Genomic DNA, 16459 nt, shown 5'->3' on the forward strand with positions numbered 1-16459 from the left:
TATTCTAAAATTATATTGCAACAAGGATATTTCTAAGAAGCATTATTTTATTCATAAAAATGTGTAAAAGTTGGAAACAGTTTCAAATTTATATCACTGCGAACTGATTCCAAACAAAAGGAAGAATTTGCAGGGCTGTGAGGAAAGAGCAGGGGGAGTGGGACTAATTGGCGAGCTCTTTCAAAGAGCCGGCACAGGCACGATGGGCCGAATGGCCTCCTCCTGTGCTGTAAGATTCTCTGAAAACAACGAACTGTGCCTGGCTCTGGAGAAGCCATCTGCCTGTGAGTGAAGGGTTAATAGTCAAATAGCCTCAAGAAAGACTGCGACTGGCAGTCTTGTCTTCCTGTCTGGTACAGTTAGGCAGCACTGTCAAAACTTTGGCAGTTGAATCTCCTAGCGGCTCATTAATCGGCTCGATGCATGACACGCTCACTGGAACCGAAGGCAGGCTTCGAACGCCGATGGGCAAACGTGGCATCAGTGATTGCGCTGAGCCCAAGAGGGCAGTCCTAGACACTTCCCACCCAGGGAAAGGTTCAAAAAGAATCTTACCTGATTTTCACAAGGATGGGAGTCGGGTGTGTTAATAATTGCAGCCTGCAGCTTGCAACTGAGCTGTATGCTTTTGCTGAAATAACTATTGGCAGTTGACCAGAGTGTGTTGTTAGCTAACTGACTAGGTGATGTCTACTCCCAGTGAATCTAATTGAGAGTTGCCAAATAGCACAGAAATGAGCAGGTTTGAGTTGGTGAGATAAGCTGCATATATTTTTAAAAACTCACATGCTGTCTCCTCACAAATATTTATGAGATGTGTCATTTGTTGTTTAAAAGGAGTGTAATTACTATGTATTTAATTACTGCCGCTTAGAATGTTGTTTCATACAAGTAGATCTCCCATTTATTGCTCATAGGTAGTCTGGGGGGGCAGAGTGCGGCTTGATGCTCGTTAGGCCAGTCCCTTTGAGGCCTTTGCTCTTAATGGCCCAATCCAGACAGTTAAAGCTCCTTCTAAATCACCGAGGTCGTTCAGAGGTCGGCTCGTGATCTAATTGAATGGTGGAACAGCCTTGAGGGGCTGAATGGCCTCCTCCTGTTCCTGTGTTCTAACTACTCAGGGGAGTAGGACTAGTTGAGAGTCGGCATGGGCTCGACAGGCTGAATGGCCTTCTTCCGTGCTGTAACCATTCTATGATTCTACTTGTGAATTTCCGGCTCCAGTCCGATGAGTGGCTTTCTTCCTCTTATTTTTATGTTTATCTTGCATCTATAGCAAAGTAGCATGTGACAGGCACATCTTAGATGCAGGAGGTTTTTTTTATATTTAGTAGCCGATGTTCCATGGAGATTATTGCATATGGTTGAATGAGATGCTGTTTTATAAGGACAGGATTGCTACATCAAGCACTGCATAAAGTATTATTCTGCTGCTCAGCTGGCGATACATCCCTCCAGTTCCTCAAACTCTGCTTGTTCAGTAAACAGAGTTTTGGTTGTAATAGAGCCACCTGGTGGGCTACTGATGTATATATTAATAAAGTCATATGCAATACAGTTCTTACCGGAAGCCATGTTGTGCTGTTGTGTATATATATACTGTGTCTCAAGATATCACAGAATTGGCTATGAAGATGCGATTGCGGATTTCCTAGCTGAAATTTTTGTTGGAGGATAATCCTGCCAACCGACAGAGGGACTGTTAGATGTTTTGCAGAAAAACTTAAAAATCCGAGGTAAATTTCGAGCACATGTGGCTGAACTGTCGATGTTGCCAGAGTCCAGATGTCTATGGGAATAATAGGGTGCTTGGGTGAGTTCCAGCGTGACCAAGAGACTTTTGGAGCATATGTGGAGGGGCTAGAAATGTTTTTCACCGCGAATAGTATTGTCGAAGTTGCCGGTGATGTAAACCTTAACCAAGCAGTTTTAGAAATGAAACGGGCCATTTTCTTGACTGAAGCAGCCCCCGAGGTGTATGAAACCGTGAAAAATGTGCTTGTTCCCACCAAGCCGAAGTACACACCACTGAAGAAGATCCTAACCAAGTTAGAACGACATTACAGTATTGAGCCCCTGGAAATTGCTGAAAGTTATCATTTTGGAACACGTGATCAATTAAATGACGAGGGTATCAGTGAGAACACTGTAGCTTTAAAAAAGCTATCCATTCACTGTCATTTCGGAAACTTTCAGGACCAAGCTTTGCGTGACCACTTTGTTTGTGGGTTGAAAAATGAACGTATCAGAAGTAAATTGTTGACAACCCCTAACTTGACTTTTGACTTAGCTTGTCAGGCAGCTATGTTGATGGATATGGCCGACCGATACTCCCGAGAGTTCCGCGCCATTTCCAGTCGTCAGACAACCGAGGTGAATCAGCTGCGGACTAAAAGTAAAAGGCAGTTGAGCCCCAAGACCTCAGCAACTGGCCAAGGCAACAGTGCATTGAAGTCGTGCTATCGGTGCCTGGGACAACACATCGCTCAAAGCTGTCCATATGTGAAGGCAGAGTGTTTCTACTGCAAGAAAACTGGGCATCTTGTGAAGGCATGCCGACAGAAGAGTAAACCGACTGGCAATATATAAATCGCAAGACACTACATACCGTTGAAGAGAAGCAGCAGGACGAGGAGTTTCTGAAGATTCACGTCATCAGCAGCACGAAGGAATCTAACAGCGATTCATGAGATATCGTCATCCAAGTAGATGTCGTAGGAACCAGGATACCCATGGAAATCGACACTGCTGCATCCATGAGTGTAGTACCAGAATCACTATATTGCGACAAGTTGCGTGATTATCATCTAGAGAAATCGAAGGTCGAGCTGCGAGGCTACTCAGGAGAGCAAATCCCTGTAGTAGGAAGTGTCACCATGCCTGTGAAATACAAGGATCAGTGTCAGAGCTTGCCTCTCATAGTGGCAGGAGACAAGCCTACCTTGATAGGTAGTCCGATCCAAGACTTCAAGGCGAGTGTCAGAGTGCAGAAGGACTTCAAGGCGAGTGTCAGAGTGCAGAAGGACTGCAAGCCATGTCCGGTACCATACGCACTCAAGGACAAAGTTGAACAAGAACTCAAAAGACTATAAACTGAGAACATTATCTCTAAGGTAGATTTGAGTAATTGGGCTACACCCATTGTTGTTGTACCTAAGTCAGATGGTAAGGTAAGGTTATGTGGTGATTATAAGGTAACCATAAACCAGGTTCTAGAGTGTAATCTACCCAATAATTTGCCAAATGTGGAAGATTTGTTCAGAATGCTGACAGGTGGCCAGATCTTTTCAAAGTTAGATCTAACAAACACCTACCTACAACTTGAGTTAGATGAAGAGTCCAAGTCATGCTTGACTATAAATACTCGCCGAGGCCTATATCAGTTCAAATTGTCAAATGTGCCCTCATCAAGCAAATGTTGGATCCAAATCCAAAGAAATGTCAGTTTTCATTGGACCACAAACTGGCAAATTTTCTGATTACCTATCGGAAAACTCCTCATACCACTACTGGTAGAAAACCAGCAAAGATGTTTCTCAAATGACAGCCACAAACCAGGTTCTCGTTGTTGAAGCCAAACTTGGCACAGTCCATAGAAGAGAAACAATTAAGGCAGTAAGAGTCATGATAAAGGTAGAGTTAGAGAGAGAAGTGTGAAGTTGAACCAGAAGGTTAAAGTGAAGAATCATCACCATAAATGATTAAAGTGATTACCAGGAAGAGTAGTGAAGATATGTGGTCCTCGTACATATTTGGTCAAGATGTTTGATCATGGAAAGGTTAGGTTTGTTCACATTGATCATATCTTACCTACAGATGTGGAAGGAATTGAAAGCTGGGGTGATTCAATTTATTCTGATGAGTCAGATTGTCTTATTACAAGTAGAGTACCAGTAGCAAATCCTACATCAGACGTACCAGAAACAAGTCCAAGACAAAGTCAGAATTTAAGTCTGAGCCTAAGTCGAACGGTAGCATAGTGGTAATGTCACTAGTAATCCAAAGGCCTGGACTAATGATCCAGAAACATGAGTTCTAAATCCCACCATGTCAGCTGGAAAATTTAAATTCAGTTAATTAAATAAATCTGGAACAAAAAAAGCTAGTAATGGTAACTGTCTTGTTTTGCACACTTTGTACAAAAATAATAAATTGCAGGACAACGGAGTATTACTGTTTAAACTATTTTAATGAAGCATCAGGTCTGTAAGCTTTCTCAATCAACACAGCACCGTGTGTACAAGATGGAGTCAGGACCCCCTGGGTCTTCTAAATAATAGCAGTCCTTACAGATGCCTGCAGGCCAATGACAACTCAGCATGTGATCACATGTGAATATAACAGGTATTCCTTACAGATGCCTGCGGGCCAATGATAAATCAATATGCAAATGTTACATTCCCTTTCTTTTAAAAGAAAAATGTTATGCATTACTTTTGAACCTTTCTTCTACATAATGTTCTCAGTAGCATAAACATATAAGTAAACTCAGCATTTAACTAGCACTGAAAACATCTCAACATTTCAATAATGATGTACATTTTTTTTTAGGGCAGCGATCCGCCTACACCCTTTGACAGTTCACAAATCAAGGATAACTCTAGGCTTGACCTCTCGTCGGAATGACGGTGTTGTTCCTTGGTGTTCAGGAGGTGCCTGCGATTGCGACGGTACACCTGTCCTTCTGGGGTGCGGACATGATACGATCGCTCAGTGTCAGCTGGCTGGATGACGACTGCTGGCTTCCAGTAGTCATGCTCCTGGATTCTGATGGATTCTCCATTGTGCAGCGGCGGCAGTAGTCTAGCTGACCTGTCATAGTATCTCTTTTAGTGTTGCTGTCTCTGTACACGTTTTGCATGCACTTGCTTGCAGCTGACGACCTCTGGCTGCAGCTGCTGGTTGGTGCTTGTAAGGATTGAGCGAAGTTTGTGGCTCGTCAACAGCTGTGCTGATGAATTGAAGTTGTCAACCGAAGTGTTGCGGTACTCAAGGAGACTGATGTAGGGGTCTCTTTTTCCGCTTTGGCTTTGTCCATGAGCGTTTTTGCAATCTGGACAGTTTTTTCAGCAAGGCCATTACTTTGAGGGTAATGTGGGCTTGATGTGACATGTGTGAAATCCCATGCTTTGGCAAATGACTTGAACTCTTTTGATTTGTATTGGGGGCCATTGTCTGAGACTAAAGTCTCTACAATGCCATGCCTGGCAAAGGCTGCCTTTAGCTTGTGGATCACAGCTACAGATGTGGTGCTGTGAAGCTTGTCCAATTCAAAAAATCTGCTGTAGTAATCAACAGTCACTATGTAGTCCTCGTTGTTCCATGTGAACAGATCCGTTGCCATGACCTGCCAGGGCCTGTCTGGGATACGGTGAGGTATCATGGGCTCTTTGACATTTGATGGGCGGCGTTCTAGACAAATGGAACATTTTCCGACAATGTCCTCAATGTGTTTGCACATTCCGGGCCAAAACATAATGTCACGTGCTCTTTGTTTGCATTTTTCCATGCCCATATGTCCAGCATGAATTTTTGTCAACATCTCTTCTCTGAGACTGGTAGGAATGATGATTTTCTCCCCTTTGAAGATGATTCCGTTGATTTGTGACAGTTCGTCTCTGTGGTTCCAGAATTCAGATATGCTCTGAGGGCATTTCCTCCTTTCCTCAGGCCATCCTTCATGTATGACTTTGCTCAGCAGTGTGAGTTGTGCATCTTTCTCTGCTGCTCGGATCTCCTTCAGTTTTGAGTCACTCACAGGTAAGCTGTTGTACACCATGTGCACCTGCACATCCATGCCTTCACTGAGGCTGCTGTCCTGGTAGCTAAGAGACTTTCTGGAGAGCATGCCTGCGACAGGAATGTCTTTGCCTGGACGGTGAATGATTGTGAAGTCGTTATTCTGTAGCTGAAGGATCATTCTCTGTAGCCTTGGTGGGGCTGCGGCTAGTGGTTTCCTCATGATTGACTCAAGGGGCTTGTGGTCGGATTCCACAATGACTTGTCGGCCATAGACGTATTGGTGGAAACGCTTACATCCAAACAGAATTGCATATAGCTCTTTCTCGATTTGAGCATAGTTGATTTCACTGTCTGTGAGAGATCTGGAAGCGTAGCCGATGGGCTTTCCTTCTTGCAGTAATACTGCGCCTAGTCCGTACTTTGATGCGTCCGCTTGTAGTCTGAGCTCTTTGTTGGGGTCGAAGTAGGCAAGAACTGTTCCTGGTTCTCTGGTGATTAGGTCTTTCATTTTCTGAAATGCTGTGTCGTGTTGTTTGTCCCACAGGAACTCATTGGATTGTTTCAGCAACTGACGCATGGGTGCGTTGATTTCGGAGAGGCTCGGGGCAAACTTGGCTAAGTAGTTAACCATGCCTAGTACTGTCTCTAGCTCTGCGCGGTTCTTCGGCAGCTCCATCTTCTTGATGGCGGAGATTTTCTCTGGATCCGGCTTAATGCCATCAGTTGAGAGGCGATGTGTGAAATAACTGATCTCGGTGGATCCGATTATGCTTTTCTCGGGGTTGAGCCGGATACCTTTCTCCCATGATCTTTGTAGCATCGCACAGAGGTTCCTGTCATGTTCCTCTCTATTCCTGCCATAGATGAGGATGTCGTCTACGATTGCGAATACTCCGTCGAGGCCTTCATAGGTTTCGTCGATCTTCCGCTGGAATTCATCCTGAGCTGAGATAAGACCAAATGGTAAACACAGAAATCAGTAGTGTTCAAATGGTGTGTTGAACGTTGTTAGCTTAGATGACTCTTCCGTGAGCTTGATAGTCCAGTATCCTGATCGTGCGTCCATTACACTGAAGTAACGTGCTCCCACTAGTTTGGGTGTGATGTCATCTAGCATTGGTAGAGGGCAGTGAGGGCGTTTGATAGCCTTGTTCAAATCTCTGGGGTCGAGACAGACTCTGAGCTTGCCTGTATGTGGTTTCTCAACCAATACTAATGCGTTGACCCACTCTGTCGGTTCTGTTTCCCGGACGATGATTTCTGTATTCTCCATGCTCTGCAGCTCCTCCTTCAGGCGACTACATAGAGCAAGGGGTATCCTTCTCGGTGGGCAAACCACAGGGGTTGCTGCTGGGTCAAGGTGAATAGTGCATTCACCTGGGAATAGTCCGATTCCTTTGAAAACGTCAGCAAACTCCTCCATGACTGTCTGCTTATCAACTGGTGCTGTCAATGATAGCACTAGCTTGACGAGGGCCATGTCTAAACATGCCTTTAGACCTAGCACTGGAGGTGCTTGAGTATCAACAATGTAAAAGTTCAGCTTCATGTTGCTTTCTTTGTACTTGCATTTCATCACACATGTGCCTTTTACATTGAGCTGCTCACCCCCATAGCCGGTCAGTCTGCGTGAGGTGGGCTGTAGCTCACACTCATCCTTCAAGCTGTGATACTCACTCAGAGGAATTACGTTAACCTGAGATCCAGTGTCTAGTTTAAACTTAAGCTTTTTGCCCTGTTTACCTATCTCAATATCGGCATAGGCTTGCTCAGTCTCTGAAATCTGTTTTTTCTGTGACACAGAATCAATAAACAGTTCCTCTGCATTTGGCTCTCTATCTGGCATTTGGCTGTCACTCACTGTGTGTACTGTTTTTCCGAAAACAGTCCTGCAAACTTTAGCAAAGTGGTTCCGTTTACCACATTTAGTACATTGCCTTCCTTTGGCAGGGCAGTACTCCTTTTCTCCATGCCAGTTGTTTCCACAATATCCACAGTTTTTGAAGCGTTTTACGTCGGTGTCGTCCATTTTCAGAACTCTCGCTGTTCTTTCTGTTCTGAAACACGCTCTCTGGGCAGTGTTCTTTGGTGTGTATCTATTAACTGCGTGCACTGTCTGTTCACTCGAGCTGCTCGTGGCACCGGTTATGGTTTTCAACTGTGCTTGGGCTATCTCGTGTGATCTAGCTATGTCCATAGCTTTTTCCAGCGTTAGCCCGGACCCAACATTCAAAAGTTTCTCTCTCCCTTTAGCTGAATGTATTCCAAACACGATGCGGTCTCTGACCATCTCATCTTTATCTGCATATGCACAGTCTTTTACCAGTAGTTTTAACTCAGTCATGAGCTGTTCAAACGATTCACTAGCTCCTTGTACTTTCCCCTCAAACTAGCTAATATCGTATTTGTCTTGGGCATCACATATGCTTCAAAACGGTCAAAATAACTTTTCAGTACCTTTGCTTCATCCGCGGTGAGAGACCATGTGTTAAAAATGTCTCTCCCTTTTTCTTCGATCCACAGGAGTAGGTAGCTGCATCTTTCTTCCTCCCCTTTGCTTTTCAGTGGACCCGAAAACTTCAATTCCACGTGTTGCTTGAACTTGCACCATTCTCTATGTAAGTTCAAAGATTCCCAATTCATTCGAGGTAAGGGAGCTCCAACGATGTCCATTTCAAATCCCTGTTCTGACACCATGTCTTGTTTTGCACACTTTGTACAAAAATAATGGCCCAGAAATTCAGCTCTCCACGGGTGAGTACGCACGGGGTACTCACCCATAGGCCGAATGGAAGTGCGGGTTTCCTACATGCACTGCGCATACGCGGGAAACCGGCACTTCCGATCCTCTGAACGAAGGGGTTCAGAGGTCGAACGCGCGTGCAGGGGAGGTTAAGCCTGTAGGATTTACACATTTAAAAAGCAGGCTTAAGGCCTGCTTTTTACAAGGTAAGTGGTCAATTAATTAAAATTAAAAAAAAATTTCCACGGGTTTATTATTTTTAAATACTTTAAAGCAAGGTAAGTTTATTTTTAGCCCCGTTCTTTTATAAAATTATTTTTTTCAAAAATTTAAATTATTGTTTAAAATAGTTATTTAATGTAATTTGTAGTTTATTGAAAAAGTGTGATTTAAAAAAAAATGATTTGAAGGTTTAGTGCTATTTTGAGGCCCGTAGTATTCATAAGTTTAGACAGGTCTTCCTGTCAATCTTATGAATGGGCTTTTCCCTCCTCTGATTGGCTGCCCATGGCTCACATGATCCCAGGGGACGCATCGCACAAACTATGCCCCTGGGACACGCAAGCACAGCGCGCCGGCAGCTGGGCCAGGCCCCGGAGCGGAATTCCACGGGGCCCTAGAGCTCAACTGCAGTCGCGCAAGGTAAGTGCAGGTCGGGGGCTTGCACCCGCAGGAAGCCCCCGGCCTGAATTTCTGGGCCATCAAATTGCAGGACAACGGAGTATTACAGTTGAAACTCTTTTAATGAAGCATCAGGCCTGTAAGCTTTCTCAATCAATACAGCACCATGTGTACAAGATGGAGTCAGGGCCCCCCGGGTCTTCTAAACAATAGCAGTCCTAACAGATGCCTGCAGGCCAATGACAACTCATGTGAATATAATAGGTATTCCTTACAGATGCCTGCGGGCCAATGATAAATCAATATGCAAATGTGACAGTAACCATGAAACTATCGGATTGTCGTAAAAACCCATCTGGTTCACTAATGTCCTTTAGGGAAGGAAATAGAAACATAGACATAGAAACATAGAAGATAGGAGCAGGAGTAGGCCATTCGGCCCTTCGAGCCTGCTCCGCCATTCAACGAGATCATGGCTGATCATCCAAACCCTAGCACCCGGTCCCTACACCGACAGCCATCCCACCCAAGCCCTATCCCCGTAACCCCATAACCCCACGTATTTAATCCCCCCTAATACTAAGGGCCAATTTTTATCATGGCCAATCAACCTAACCCGCACATCTTTGGACTGTGGGAGGAAACCGGAGCACCCGGAGGAAACCCACACAAACACGGGGAGAATGTGCAAACTCCACACAGACAGTCACCCGAGGCCGGATTTGAACCCGGGTCCCTGGCGCTGTGAGGCAACAGTGCTAACCACTAAGCCACCGTCCTTACCTGGTCTGGCCTATATGTGACTCCAGACCACACAGCAATGTGGTTGACTCATAACTGCCCTCTGAAATGGCCTAGCAAGTCACTCAGTTGTAACTAACTGCTACGAAACAAAACAATAGGAATGAAACCGGACGGGCCATCCAGCGTCGACCTCGGCACCGGCTACAGACACGGCAATGGCACACCCAGCCCAGTCAACCCTGCAAAGTCCTTCATCAACATCTGGGGACTTGTGCCAAAATTGGGAGAGCTGTCCCACAGACTAGTCAAGCAACAGCCTGACATATTCATACTCAAAGAATCATACCTTTCAGCTAATGTCCCGAACTCCTCCAATACCATCCCTGGGTATGTCCTGTCCCACCGGCAGGACAGACCCACCAGGGGTGGTGGCACAGTGGTATACAGTTGGGAAGGAGTAGCCCTGGGAGTCCTCAACATTGACTCTGGACTCCATGAAGTCTCATGGCTTCAGGTCAAGCATGGGCAAGGAAACCTCCTGCTGATTACCACCTACTGTCCACCCTCAGCTGATGAATCAGTACGCCTCCATGTTGAACACCACTTGGAAGAACACCACACGGATCTAACATTGGCGACGAGCAGATTCAAACCTGAGAGTAGCAAGGGCACAGAATATACTTTGGGTGGGGGACTTCAATGTCCATCACTAAGAGTGGCTCGGTAGCACCACTACTGGCCAAGTCCTGAAGGACACAACTGCCAGTCTGGGTCTGCGACAGGTGGTGAGTGAACCAACAAGAGAGAAAAACCTACTTGATCATCATCCTCACCAATCTACCTGTCGCAGATGCATTTGTCCATGACAGCATTGGCAGCAGTGACCATCGCGCAGTCATTGTGGAGACGAAGTCCCCTCTATACACAGAGAACCCCCTCCATCGTGTTGTGTGGCACTACCACCGTGCTACATGGGATAGATTCAGAACAAATCTAGCAGCTCAAAATTCGGCATCCATGAGGCACTGTGGGCCATCAGCAGCAGCAGAATTGTATTCCACCACAATCTGTAACATCATGGCCCGGCATATCCCTCACTCTACCATTACCACCAAACCCTGGTTCAACAACGAGTGTAGAAGAGTGTAATGTATGTACCTTTAAGGGGAGAACTACTTTTTACAGCTCCTGTGTACTGTAGTACCGGCAGTGACCACACCTGTATATAAACCCTGAGTAGTGATCTGTATAGTTCGTTCTAGAGTAACCCTCATTCAGTAAACACCTGTTGAATCGTTCCCTGCAGTCTGGTGTCTAATTATTGAAGGACACAACATCAAGATACACGGATCTAACATTGGCGACGAGCAGATTCAAACCTACCTGCAAATCTGCATCACCTCCCAGGGATTCACTCCTGGAGAACAGTGGAAGAAGGCCGAGTCCAGAAGCACGGGCGTCGACCACGGGAAACCCCCCAGTCATGCAGCGGAGATTTGAGCATCGCAGGGGAGGCTGTCGAGAGCCAGGCTTGGCTTTCCAGTCATGGTGGTCCAGCGAAACGGGCTGGCAACAGGTACTGCGCAGACCCTTCCCGGACAGCGGTGGCTAGAGCCGACCGATGGCACAGAAAAAGGCCGAGCAGCGTCGACAGGGGAGAGAGAGAGGGTAGAGCGCACAGGGTGCAGCCGGTGTTCAACGTATTTAACGGAACTGCGCAAGCTATCGAAACACTGCCAGTTTGGAACGGGACTAGCAGATACTTTAAGGGACAAGTTTGTGTGTGGGCTTCAAAGTGAAGGAACCCAGAAACGGCTTCTATCAGAAAAGGATCTTACGCTGGACAAGGCTTTCAGCATTGCAGTATCACACGAAGCAGCAGCACGGGGTGCGGCAGAGATACAATGGAGACCACAAGAATATGGCACAAATGAAATGTCATATGGAACAGTGAAGTGCTATCGCTGCGGCAGAACAACACACGACCATAAGGATTGCTGGTTCAAGGACAAAGTGTGCAGACAGTGTGGAAAAGTAGGATACATAGCAAGAGTCTGCAGGTCGGGAAAGAAAACCAGCAGCAAGAAATCTCCACAGGAGAAGTACAAGAAGGTACATAAGGTGACGGAGAGTAGTTCAGACAAACAGAAAAGTGATACAGACTCCGGAAGCAAGGAGTTGGGTTGTCTGAAACTACATAATGTGATCAAAACGGAGGATCACCAAACTATCTGGGTCATGCTCAAGATAGCAGGAGTCCAAGTGAAAATGGAATTGGACACAGGATCAGCCCTAACAGTCATAAACCGAAGGGACTACAAGCGGCTATTCTCACATATACCCTTGAGAGATACAAAGATTGTCTTGAAGACGTACATGGGGCAAAAAGTCTACCCCAAAGGAAAAATAAGGGTGAACATTATATATAACAGCAAGGAAACACCAAAAATGGACCTATATGTATTGCCAGATGGAGGACCACCACTACTAGGACGTGAATGGATCCGGAAGATACAGCTAGATTGGCATTCCATACAAGCACTGACTGTAGATGCCAAAAAGGATGACGATGTCACACCTGGACGACTGTCAAAAATGCTAACTGACGCACAAGAAGTGTTCCAGCAAGGACTCGGAACACTAAAAGGCATAACAGCGATGATCAAAATAGAGGAAAATGCAAGCCCAAAGTTTTTTAAGGCCAGACCGGAACCTTATGCGATCCGCCCAGCCGTCGAAGCAGGGCTGGAAGGTTTGGAACGTTCAGGAGTACTGTCCAAAGTGGACTGGAGCGAGTGGGCTACACCCATCGTTCCTGTAATGAAGAGGTCGTTGGGTAATACGCCTGGGGAACCAAAGAAGGTTCGCATCTGTGGGGACTTTAAGGTGACAATGATCCCAATCCTTCACACTGTACAATATCCGCTTCCGCGGATTGAAGATATTTTCGCCTCGTTATCGGGAGGGAAACGCTTCACTAAGATTGATCTGGCCCAGGCGTACCTGCAAATGGAGGTAGAAGAAGCCTCGAAACAGTACCTCACGATCAACACTCATAAAGGTCTCTACCAATACAACCGGCTGGTGTTCGGGGTAGCATCAGCTCCGGCTATTTGGCAAAGGGCAATGGAACAAGTCCTGCAAGGGATTCCAGGGACCCAGTGTTATTTGGACGACATCCTGGTCACGGGCGAAAATAACAGTGATCACCTCGCCAACCTGGAGCAGGTGCTCACCAGATTGAAGGAATATGGGCTCCGAGCTAATCGCCACAAATGCGAGTTTTTCCAGAAGCAGATCTCGTATTGTGGCCACGTTATTGATAAAGAGGGGTTACATAAGTCCCCTGAAAAGATTGAGGCAGTAGTCAAGGCTCCAGCACCAGAAAATGTGTCACAACTGAGGTCGTTCCTCGGGCTGGTGAACTACGATCATAAGTTCTTGCCGAATTTGTCTACCATACTATACCCACTGAACACCCTACTGCAAACGGGGGTACCATGGAAGTGGAGTGACGAATGTAAACGAGCTTTCCAGAAGAGCAAAGCATTGATCACATCAAAAGAGGTGTTGGCTCATTTCAACCCAGCACTACCAATTCGGTTGGCGTGTGATGCATCACCCTATGGCATTGGAGCGGTGCTGTCGCACAAATTCCCGGATGGCTCGGAGAGGCCAGTAGCCTTTGCGTCTCGGTCACTAACCTCAGCCGAGCGTAACTACGCCCAGATTGACAGGGAGGCCCTCAGCCTAGTGTGGGGAGTGAAAAAGTTCAATCACTATCTGCACGGGCAGAAGTTCACCTTGCTGATTGACCACCAACCACTTGTCTCCATCTTAATCCAAAGAAGGGCGTTCTGGTGATGACTGTGCAACGGCTACAAAGATGGTCCCTTTTTCTAGGGGCGCACCAATATGAAATCGAGTATAAGGGCACGAAACAGCATGGAAACGCTGATGGGCTATCATGCCTGACACTGCCTACTGCGGAGGAAGCACCAGCAGTGGATCCTGTCGAAATATTTCATTCGACTATAATTGAATGCTTGCCAGTAACTAATGCTGGTATAGAGAAGGAGACCCGAAATGACCCGACACTGTCTCGGGTATATGATTTGACGGTGAAGGGATGGCCAGCACATGATGACTCACTGTTGCCAGCATTCTGATCCAGAAGAGAACAGCTGTCAGTATGCCAGGGGGCTTGATGTGTGGATACCGAGTGGTAATTTCACCCAAGTTAAGGGAGAGCGTGCTCAATGAGCTTCACGAAGGTCATCTGGGAGGGGTGAAATTGAAAAGCCTTGCTAGGGCTTATGTGTGGTGGCCGGGGATCGATCAGCAAATCAAGGTCCTGACAAAGAGCCGCTCAGGATGCCAGAAGGTCCAAAATGCACCACCACATGCCCCTCTACACCCATGGGAGTGGCCCTCATCTCCATGGCAACGGGTGCATATTGATTTTGCTGGTCCATTCATGGACTCAATGTTTTTAATAGCCGTAGATGCGCACTCGAAATGGCCTGAGGTGATCAAAATATCCTCCACCACCATGGAGAAAACTATTGCAGTCCTACGGACCATTTTTGCCAGGAACAGCTTGCCAGAGCAGATTTGCTCTGATAACGGACCACAGTTTGTGTCCGAAGAATTTCAAAGATTTATGAAAAGGAATGGGGTAAGGCATTACACATCCGCCCCGTATCATCCAGCCACAAATGGATTGGCTGAGAGGTTCGTGCAAACCTTTAAAAAAGCAGTAAAGGCCATGTGCGATGACGACATTCCACTGCAGCTTAAGGTGGACAATTTCCTGTTAACCTACAGAAATGCGACACATGCAGTCACCAACCAGGCCCCGGCCATGATGTTCTTTAACCGAAGGTTGAGATCTCGTCTGGATTTGCTCAGACCAAATGTACGAAGAGATGTTGAGAGTAAGCAATTCCAGCACATCAATGAGAAGCCGACAAGGAGCTTCAATGTAGGGCAACCAGTCTTGTCCCGCGACTACCGAACAGAGAAATGGCAACCAGGAATGATATGCACACGGCAGGGGCCACTAATGTACACAGTGGATGTTGGGGAGAACATTGTGAGACGCCATGCTGACCAGATCCTAGAGTCACAGGAATGAGTCAACCCCATGTCTTGCCCATACGTACCTGGTGATGAACCCGACATACAGGTAGCATCTACCCCAGAAACAGTAGCATCGGAAGCGGATGAACCAACTGACGACAGGGGGCCAGAATCGCCTCCGCACCAAGAGCAAGACATTCGGGAAAGGCACTATCCAGAAAGGATCAGGCAGCCTCCCCAAAGACTGAATTTATAAATAGACTATTTTCAGCTAATGTTGCATGTTAAAAGTGTTAATTGTGATTAGTTTGATATTTAATTGTTAAATGAATGTTATGGACTGTTAATCTAAAAGGGGAGGAATTGTAATGTATGTATCTTTAAGGGGAGAACTACTTTTTATAGCTCCTGTATACTGTAGTACCGGCAGTGACTACACCTGTATATAAACCCTGAGTAGTGATCTGTATAGTTAGTTAGCACGGTGGCATAGTGGTTAGCACTGTTGCCTCACAGCGCCAGGGACCCGGGTTCGAATCCGGCCTCGGGTGACTGTCTGTGTGGAGTTTGCACATTCTCCCCGTGTTTGCGTGGGTTTCCTCCGGGTGCTCCGGTTTCCTCCCACAGTCCAAAGATGTGCAGGTTAGGTTGATTGGCTATGATAAATTGACCCTTAGTGTTAGGGGGATTAAAATGTGTGGGGTTACGGAGATAGGGTGGGATATGTGTTGGTGTAGGGGTTACGGGGATCGGGTGGGATGTGTGTCGGTGCAGGCTCGATGGGCCGAAGTGGCCTCTATCTGCACTGTGGGGTTTCTGTGATTCTGTGATTCTGTGAAAGTAACCCTCATTCAGTAAACAACTGTTGAATCGTTCCCTTGCAGTCTGGTTGTCTAATTATTGAAGGACACAACATCAAGATACATGGATCTAACAAAGAGCATGCCAGGAGCAGCACCAGGCGTACCTAAAAATGAGGTGCCAACCTGGGGAAGTTGTAACACAGGACTATATGCATGCTAAATAAGCGGAAGCAGCATGCTATAGACAGGGCTAAGCGATCCCACAATCAATGGATCAGATCAAAGTCCTGCCACATCCAGTCGTGAATGGTGGTGGACCATTAAACAGCTAACAGGAGGAGGAGGCTCCAAGAATATCCCCATCCTCAATGATGGTGGGGCCCAGCACGTGAATGCAAAAGACAAGGCTGAAGCGTTTGCAACCAACTTCAGCCAGAAATGCCGAGTGGATGATCGATATTGGCCTACTTCCGATGTCCCCACCATCGCAGAAGCCATTCTTCAGCTAATTTGACTCATTCCACGTGATATCAAGAAACGGCTGAGTGCACTGGATACAGCAAAGGCTATGGGCCCCGACAACATCCCGGTTATCGTGCTGAAGACTTGTGTCCAGAACTAGCCATGCCTCTAACCAAGCTGTTCCAGTACAGCTACAACTCTGGCATCTATCCAACAAAGTGAAAAACTGTCCAGGGATGTCCTGTCCACAAAAAGCAGGACA

General features: G+C 46.4%; 1 pseudogene; it reads left to right on the forward strand.

Moving 5' to 3' along the window:
- Window positions 1-1866: 1866 nt before the first annotated feature.
- LOC147110799 (uncharacterized) lies at window positions 1867-2570 on the forward strand (annotated as a pseudogene).
- The last annotated feature ends 13889 nt before the right edge of the window (window positions 2571-16459 follow it).

The sequence above is a fragment of the Somniosus microcephalus genome, chromosome 11 (assembly GCF_052327205.1).
Source record: "Somniosus microcephalus isolate GS21.2 chromosome 11, FLI_Smic_1.0, whole genome shotgun sequence".
In the NCBI taxonomy this organism is placed as follows: Eukaryota; Metazoa; Chordata; class Chondrichthyes; order Squaliformes; family Somniosidae; genus Somniosus; species Somniosus microcephalus.